We start from the raw sequence: 8,772 nt of genomic DNA on the forward strand, positions 1-8,772 counted from the left end.
CAGTTTTATTAGAATTAGCTTATACCCTGATTAGATATGCAAAATATGCCTGCTTATCTGAAATATACAGACAAAATTGATTTGTATGAATTTAATGGCAGGAAGTCCAAGTCCAAACATCTTCAGAAGACACACACACACACACACACACACACACACACACACACACACACACACACACGTATGCCCAAACACATGCACATGTGAATGGATGTATCATATCATCACATTGAAAGGGACTGGGAATCTGATCTTTCCAAGATCAGCATCTGAAACATGGAGGTTTCTTTGAAGGTCCAAATATTTTTAAACAAGAGAATTGGTATCAATTTTTCTTGTACACACCCATCTCACCTTTGGACACAGACACAGACACACACACAGACACACACACACACACACACACACACACACACACACACACACCACAGGGGTGGGGGAGGAGTTTGGTTTATACAAAACAGCATTTTTCTACCCTCTGGGGGTACTCAAATTCAAGTTCCTTGTACTTGTTGAAAGTGACTCTTGAGGACTCACCCTGGGAGTGAGGTATGCCGGCAAGAAGCAGTCAGCTGCCCTCTATGCCTACTGGAGCTCATAGACAGAGCCTCCTTCACCAGGAGCAAAGTCAAACTATGCTTTCAATGGCTTTTCCTGAAGGGCAGTTGGCTTGTCAATAATAAAACTTTTCAGATCCTTAACCTCCCATCCTGTCTCAAGAATCCTGTCATTTATACACCATTAAACAGAGCCAGAATGCTTTTCACAGGGTAGAAGAAACAAGAATAAACTGAGAGAATATTCAGCAGCTACCTCCTCAGGTATAAAACCTCAAGATACAGGATCAGGATCATGCCTGGCTTCCCAGAGGAAGAAGGGGGGAGGGAGGAAGGGGGAGAGAAAGGACAAAAGCATCCAAGAGTTGTCAAACTGCAGAGTCCTTTCAGTCGGTCCTTTCTTACCATTGTCACAACAGATGTTATCTGTGTCAAAGATTTTCAGTTTTTCCTTCAGCCCCAGAGGAATTCTCAAGCTGTTGCCTTTAAACATCATAAATGTTTTCTAAAGTACAAGAGCACTTATGGCAATTACACCAGAATGGTTTTTAGCATTTCAGAACCTTAATGTCAGATGTCTAGTAGGAAAAAGCTTTGCCTGAGTTTCTGTTACAATGCCTACTCTCTTTCTTATGCCATTATTGTGTTCAAAAGAAAGGTGAGTCCTGGGGTCAAAGACGGGCTGAGCTGGCTCTCCATAGAACCCTCAAGCAGGAGAAATGGTCGTTATCATCTGGTGGGGACAGAAGAAGAGAAAAGAAAGAAGACTGGACCTGACCAAAGATCCATATGAAGGAAGCTAAAACCCATATTCTGGCAATGTCTTGTTACCATCCCTCTTTGTTATAGGGAGGGAAGATTCTTTGTGGCTCTGCCCTGCTTAGGGTAGCAAGAGGGAAGGTGGTACCACATGAAGGACAGGATGACCACACATGCTCTTTGTTCTAACAAGCTGCTTCATCACCAGCAAATGCACTCCCTAAACCTCCTATGCCTCATGTGCCTTCCTAGCTAAACTAGACCCAGGGTTAAAGACCGTGTTTTATAAAACTATTATATAGTTAGAGAGAAATCTTCAGTTGTATAGAGCGATATATCATAAAAGAAAATATCCCTCCCCTGATACTGATTTCCATCCCGGTGCCCTTGCCACAAATAACTACACTTAACACTGTACTTTATCTCACCTGGAGAAATGATTAAGACATATGCAAATACATTTATACATAAGGTACATTCATTTGGACAGGAATCATACAAAATGTACTACTCTTGACACTTGCATTTTATACTTTGTGTATTTGAACAGTTTTCCATAGCAGTACATCCAAATCTAATTTGTTCTTTTTCAAGGACTAAATTGTGTTTGGTCAGGCTATAATTTAATGAGTCCTCCCTAAGTGACCATTAGGTGACTCAGTTGCTGGTTGTTATGTGCCACATTACAGTTATTTCTGCATTCATCTCTGAGCAGCTAGGTGAGTATAACTCAAAAGCCAAATCCTGGCTAAGTATTCACATTGTACTTTTGATAGATAATGTCAGTTATCCCTCAGCAAGACTGCATAGAAGGAAGATGTTTGTTTTCTCACATTCTTTCCAGCACCTATTGTTCACCAATGTGTAAAAATTATATTTCAATTTCATTAATTATGAATAAAATTAGGAATCTACCTATCGATGTAAATTCAAAGTACAGCTTTATAATGTCCTATTTATGCACAAGCACAGACATAAAATTTCCATTGTAAGTGACCTGTTTGGATCCTTTGCTTGTTTTTGGTATTATTTATTGTTCTTGACTTCTTAGAATACATATATGAAATTATGTGTGTGTGTTATATTCCCTTGCATTTTCCCTTGTTTGTCCTATAAGATTCTTTTTACTTTGTTTACGGTATTATTATAGTAGTGGAGCTTTTGTTTGTTTTAGACCAAGCCCAAATTAGCTTTGTCTTGTATTTTATAACTTCTGTGTTTTCTATGAGGCCTTAAGGGCTTACTTCATCAAGCTTTTGTCAATGACTAGTATTTTTCTATTACTTTTATAACTTAATTCTTTAAGTATGGCCATTTTAGTCTATTATAATCTGTTTTGGTATGAGATATGTGGTAAGAACTAGCTAAAAGTTCTCCCTGAATTTTTAGCTGTCCAAATATAATTTACTGCTAATCTAATTTTGTTTCATTGATTTCAAGTATTATCCTGTATATCAAATTCCAAATTATGTGTAGGCTGTTCGTAATCTTTGCATTCTATTCCACTGATGTTTCTAGTTACACTTCAGTTGCACACTGACTCCATTATTGTGCCTGTGGCATGCAGCTTTTTCAACTGGGAAGTAAGGCGTCATTAGAAGAGTCACTAAGGCCATGAACAGACAGAGCTTGGCCTGTAACAGCATGGCAGAGGCTTCAAGGAGAGTTCAGAGTCAGCACCAGATGCAGACAGTGTGGCCAGGTCTCCATTTGACTCCCAGACAGGAGTCACCAGAAGGGGATGCAGAACAAGATATATCACTAATGCCTCCCCCACCCCTTCATGTTAACTCATTTCCCAGTTGAGGAATCCTGGTGTCTGGAGGTTTGTTAGGTAGAACTCTCTGACAAACTCTCAGTTGCTTGTTGGTATCTGTGAAAAAGGTGGCAGCAAATAGTGCATCCTGATCAGAGACAGAATTTTTATATTACATCCTTACACTTACATCACTGGGTTCCCATCTTTTTATATACATTCACTATTTTAGAAATGGTTTGGGGTTGTCAAGCTACAGCCTCCTTTATGCCCATTCAACTTTTTGTGCCTGATGTCTTTGAGGGCTAGTCTTTTTTTCATAGCTCTTTTATAGACTGTCTTGTTTTCAAGCTGGAAAAGCAACATGCAGAGTCTGTCTTTTCAAGTGTAGAAGCTTGGGTTTTCTTTAAAGTGTAACTTTAGTTCTGTGCAAAGCCACTTGAGTGGGTCCTACTTATGCGATTCCCACATGCAGCTTGGGGGAAGACCTAAATGTAGACCCAGATGCAAGCTGCTCCACAGGAAGCCAAGCTCTGTTTAGAAAAGCAAGCTTCACAGATCTCTTAGCAAGCCTAGGACAGCTTAAGCCATCCCTAGAGACATCTCTGTCCCATGGATTTATCAAGTTTCACTCCTTGAAATCAATGCATGTTGCAGAGCAATGTGTCCCTGGGGTCAGTGATCCTGTCTTGGAGTCGCAGAGGCAGTGTGAATAACCTAGCTTCAGATAGAGGCCTGGGTAGAATCCTGCCACTCTCCTCAGGCCACACTGCAAGAAAGGATGAAAACTGGACTATGCCTGGACTGCCTATCTTTGGGCTGTTTATTCCATGTTTTATGTCATTAAAGATTGAGCGAGCTGAATTAGTTCTTATTTGGAGCCTTCAGGAAAAACCCTATGATTGTGTTATTTTCCTTTAAGAAGTAATTGTGTCTACTCATTCTCAAAAAAAGAGGGATGGGGAAATGTAGACATGTAAAAACCTAAACGGTCCAAGGGTAGATAGCCCAACTATGAGAGACTTGCCTAAGGGCATTGCATCATGAGAAGTTAAGCAGTGATCAAGCAGCTTCACTGAGAGGGGACTTGAAGCTAAGTCACACAGAGACACCAAATTTGGACCATATTTAGCATCCTTTGGATGATGACTCCTTTCTAAAACCTCCAAGCCTTCATAAAGCCTTGGACCATGGAACAGGTGTATATGGGAAGTGGCTGTGACCACCTTGGGGAAAGTAGTCAAGATGTACGAAGCTACACAGCAAAGAAGGCTGTCAGAGCATCAGTCAGGTAGCTAAAGGAGCCACAGTCATTATCTCCAGCTGCTGTAACATCTGACCATTTTCCAGGGACTCATAGATACAAAAGGTGAAGAAACTTGGGGTGCAGTGAAATTCCCACAGATGGGCAAATTTGGGTCTTAAGAGAAAGTATGACCTCATATATATAGTGCTTACTTTTTATAAGACCTGCTTTTGTTTCTTGAAGTAAGGTAACATTTTCCTCATTAAAATATTTAAGCTTTTAACTAAGCCAGCCTCTATCTTAGCCTCACCCAAGGGACAATTTCCAAATTGTTTAGTAAGTCCACCAGAGCAGAAATACTCCATATAATTAATAATAGCAAAGTCAAAGCCACCTGACCCAGCCGACTATCTTACCTCTCTTCAGACTGGGGTCTCCTACATTATGGTCACAGCCTTGGCTAGTAAGCAAGTGAAGGTTTGCAATAATGGCTGATTTGCATCTCCTCAAGAAAATGGCCCGGGGCAAAGGGTATTGCTCCTCCAGGTATCACTAAATAAAATGTGAAATACTTGAAGTCCATATAAATTTCTTTCCTTACTTGTCATTGCCTCTTTTCAGGACAAGTCTCCTTTGAAACAACTTTAAACTTAAAACACATAAATTTGAAGACTCAAAGTGATGCCTGTATTCCCCTACAGGTTTTCACTTAAGGTCACCCAGTTTTTAGACAATGATGAAGAGTTACTAGACACACCTTATAAGTTTCCTCGCCAGTTTAATAAGCACCTATCTAGCATATGCTTCTTTTCATAATTTTTATTAATCTTTTTTGACAATTCAAATACTTGTGTATAATGCAATTAGATCGTGCTTACTATGCCCCATCCTCTCCTGGCTTCCTTCCACTGCAGTAATCTTCCCCTCCTCCCTACAAATCCCTTTCCCATGTTCATATTTTTCACTTTGTTTTGTTAGCCACTGGGTCTGTCTGTCTGTGTGACCCTGAGTTTGGAACTATCCATTGGTATTGGGTAAGCATTCACTACTATTAACTGTCCCACCCAGGTACTCTGAGACCATGAGAATGTAGACTGCCTGCTTCCTTTGCTCATGATTCTAGACCATTGATAACAGAAATGCTTTGGATGCTATAACCTTTTGTTCTCATTACATTTTTACTTTGAAAATAGTCTCCAAATGTCAATAAAGGAAATATCTGTGATTTAAAAGAATTGGGGTCTTAAGGAAAAAAATTCTATGTGAATGCACACACGCAAAAAAAATAAATCTTATACTAATTTGTATTTATAGAATAAGAAAATCAATGAGGGCATACCTCTCGGAGTAAAATTCCTGAATAGGATAGCAGATCAAACTTTTAATTGGGGGATTAATATGAATGAATGTTTAATTGGTTTTCCTATAACTACATTTGGAAATTTTGAAAAGAAAAGATGCTACCTTAATAGATACTATTAGCATGAATAAGAAAAACACAGCGGAATTGAACATGCTGTGTTAGAATCTTTCATTTATTGTCAGTCATATTGTGTGTGTGTGTGTGTGTGTGTGTGTGTGTGTGTGTGTGTGTGATATTACCATTGCCTAGTTAGTAGACACACTATATTTTTTAGGTGTTTTTTTTAAGGTAGTTATAAGAAACCTATTTTAATAACTTATCTTCTTTGGAATTTGGGCTTTCTGGCTAAAATTCTGACAGATCCTTGCAAAATTAAGATGATTGATCTTAATGGAGATTTTTGCTGCATTTTTCACTTGTTTAAATCTCTATCTATTCTTGAGTAGTTCTCCACAATTTTCTCAACTCCTTTGTTCTTTAAAGCAAACAACATACTTATGTTTTCTGTCAACTTTTGGTAAACAGAGTGGCTCCATTAGCATCAATAAAGTTGTGGTGTCCTTAAGAGCTAATTTTTTAAAATGAATCAGTAACGAACAATATTAAGTGTTTTTAAACAGTAAAACATTTCAGGCCACTGGAATCATTCCCCTGCATCAGTATACACCGGATCTGCTCTGCTTCAGTGTGTTTCTTCTGCTCTTCCATGAGCTTGTTTGCATGGAAATAAGAATGTTCCAGGCTTTCCACCTGCATAGCACCAATCTCTTACTCCTTTAATTAACCAATGCTCTTGAAATCACTTTTCAGGTACCTCCTACGCTGTTCTAAATCTATCCAGAGCTCCCACTGTTCAGCTGTTGACCGTGCTTACTAGTATTCCATTGCTGGTCGACATCCCAAAACAGGGAGAATGGAGAAATACTGTTGTATTCAAAGGGTGGTATACAGAGGGGTATACCACAGGCTCCCTGTAGTAACTCACAGGTGTGTGTTCCTTTCAGTGAGTTTCAGTTCACATTGTCTAAAGAATAGAGAGCTACACCATCATTGCACAGACAAAACTCAAGACAAATCCTACACCCAATTACAATTAAGTGGTCAGTTAGGCAAGCATATTTTTGAGTGTCCCTGGTCACATTTCAGGATGCTGAACACAAAAACATTTCAGAGCATGAGCTACTGAAGCTGCACATGGAAATGCAGATAGACAGTTACAAACAAGAAGGCAAACGTCTTCTTTATGCTTAACATTGCTAGCAAAAGAAACTCACAACTTCCACTTGTTTAAATCAAAATTCACAAGAAAAGCACAAGGAAAATTAGATATAGCCTGCTAGTAATTCTTAAATTCTTTCTGTATAAAATCACACTGTATTATGCTTATGTGAACCATTTTCTGCTACAATTTGGTTCTGTATTTTGCAAAATAGAGACCATTCTCTGTACATTTTGTCCCTTGTTAGGTTTCAATTGGTTGGTTGGTTGGTTGGTTGGTTGGTTGGTTGGTTGGGGTTTTTGTTTGTTTGTTTTTATTTTTGTTTTCAATTATAGTAGGAATAATTTCCTGTCATGTTAAAGTCTTAAAACATGATTTCTACATGCAAAACTTCTGGAAGTCATTTAATTTTTTTTATTCTTTTTATATGTGTGTGATATATCCATTTTATGCACATATGGGAATGGGGGGATGTATGTGTCCATGCACACACATTAATAGGAAAAAAGTCAACATTTGGCATCTTTCTCTACCCTCTCCACCTTATTTTCTAAGACAAAGTCTCTCACTGAACCTGTAGCTTTAAATAAGTTTTTTTTTTTTTTTTTTTTTTTTTTTTTTGTAACCTGGGATACAACCAGTGTTCTTAAGCTTTCACAGAAAGCATTCTACCTACTAAGCCATTTACCCAACATAATTTAATTCTTATTTCATAGTAGTTTGGAATTTTTCTATTGTTAGTACCTGTAATTCTGATTTCTTTTGGGGGTGGTTGCATCTCTATTTCTTTAGGGAAGATTTCTAGAAGGGTGACTGATTTTGTTTTTGTTGCAATTTAGAAATGTGGTTTTAGTAAACCTTTAGCCTATAAAAACACACAAAAAAAATTTGTTTAATTATTCTAGTTTTACTGAAGAATATTAACAAGTAAAACTATCCACAGTGAAAGTGCACATCACCAGGGTTTGTTTTTTTTTGGTTTTTTTTTTTTTTTTGGTTTGAGTGTGTGTGTGTGTGTGTGTGTGTGTGTGTGTGTGCAAGTGCGCTAATAATTGGACTAAGGATCTCACATCCTCCACCACTGAGCTATATTCTTAGCTAACCATGATATGTTTTTGTACGTGTTTTCTGTTTTCAATGTGAAACATCCCCCACAGGCTCACATGTTGGAACACTTGGTCCCCAGATGGTGGTACTGTTTGGGAAACTTCTAAAACCTTTAAGAGGTGGGAGCCTTGCTGGAAGAGATGAATCACTGTAACAGGCCTTGAGGCTCTGTAGCCTCACCTGACTTCTGCTGCTTCCTGGGTGCAAATGTAAGCAGTGGGCCTCCAGCTCCACAACCATTCCTCTCTTGTCAGCTACCAAGTCATCCCCTGGAACCACCAGCCAGAGAAAGCCCTGGCTTGTAAGTTGCTTCTGACAGGGTGTTTATCACAACAATGAGAAAGTACCTAAGGCATAGATCTGCAAAGGCAGTTAATTACCATAATCAACCTAGGTAACATCCTAGTGCAGTTAACATTTGTGGTGTGCTAACTTGTAAAAACAGCAATTGAAAACTATCCACTTATTAAGTTTCAAAAATACATTGCATTAATATTCATGCTTGCTTTTGTTACTGATAATATAGCATATGGAGTAAATTGTGAAGAAAGTTGGTTTATTTTGGTCCTCATCCAGTGATGGTATTCTTACTACCAGAATCCCAAGATGATTTAGAACAGTGTTTCTCAACTTGTAGGTCACAAACCCTTTAGGGGTCGAATATCATATGCTATATATCAGATATTTACTTTATGATACATAACAGTAGCAAAATTACAGTTCTAAAGTAGCAACAAAATAATTTTATGATTGAGTGTCACCCCA

Source organism: Peromyscus leucopus, chromosome 1, assembly GCF_004664715.2.
Source record: "Peromyscus leucopus breed LL Stock chromosome 1, UCI_PerLeu_2.1, whole genome shotgun sequence".
NCBI classification, from domain to species: domain Eukaryota; kingdom Metazoa; phylum Chordata; class Mammalia; order Rodentia; family Cricetidae; genus Peromyscus; species Peromyscus leucopus.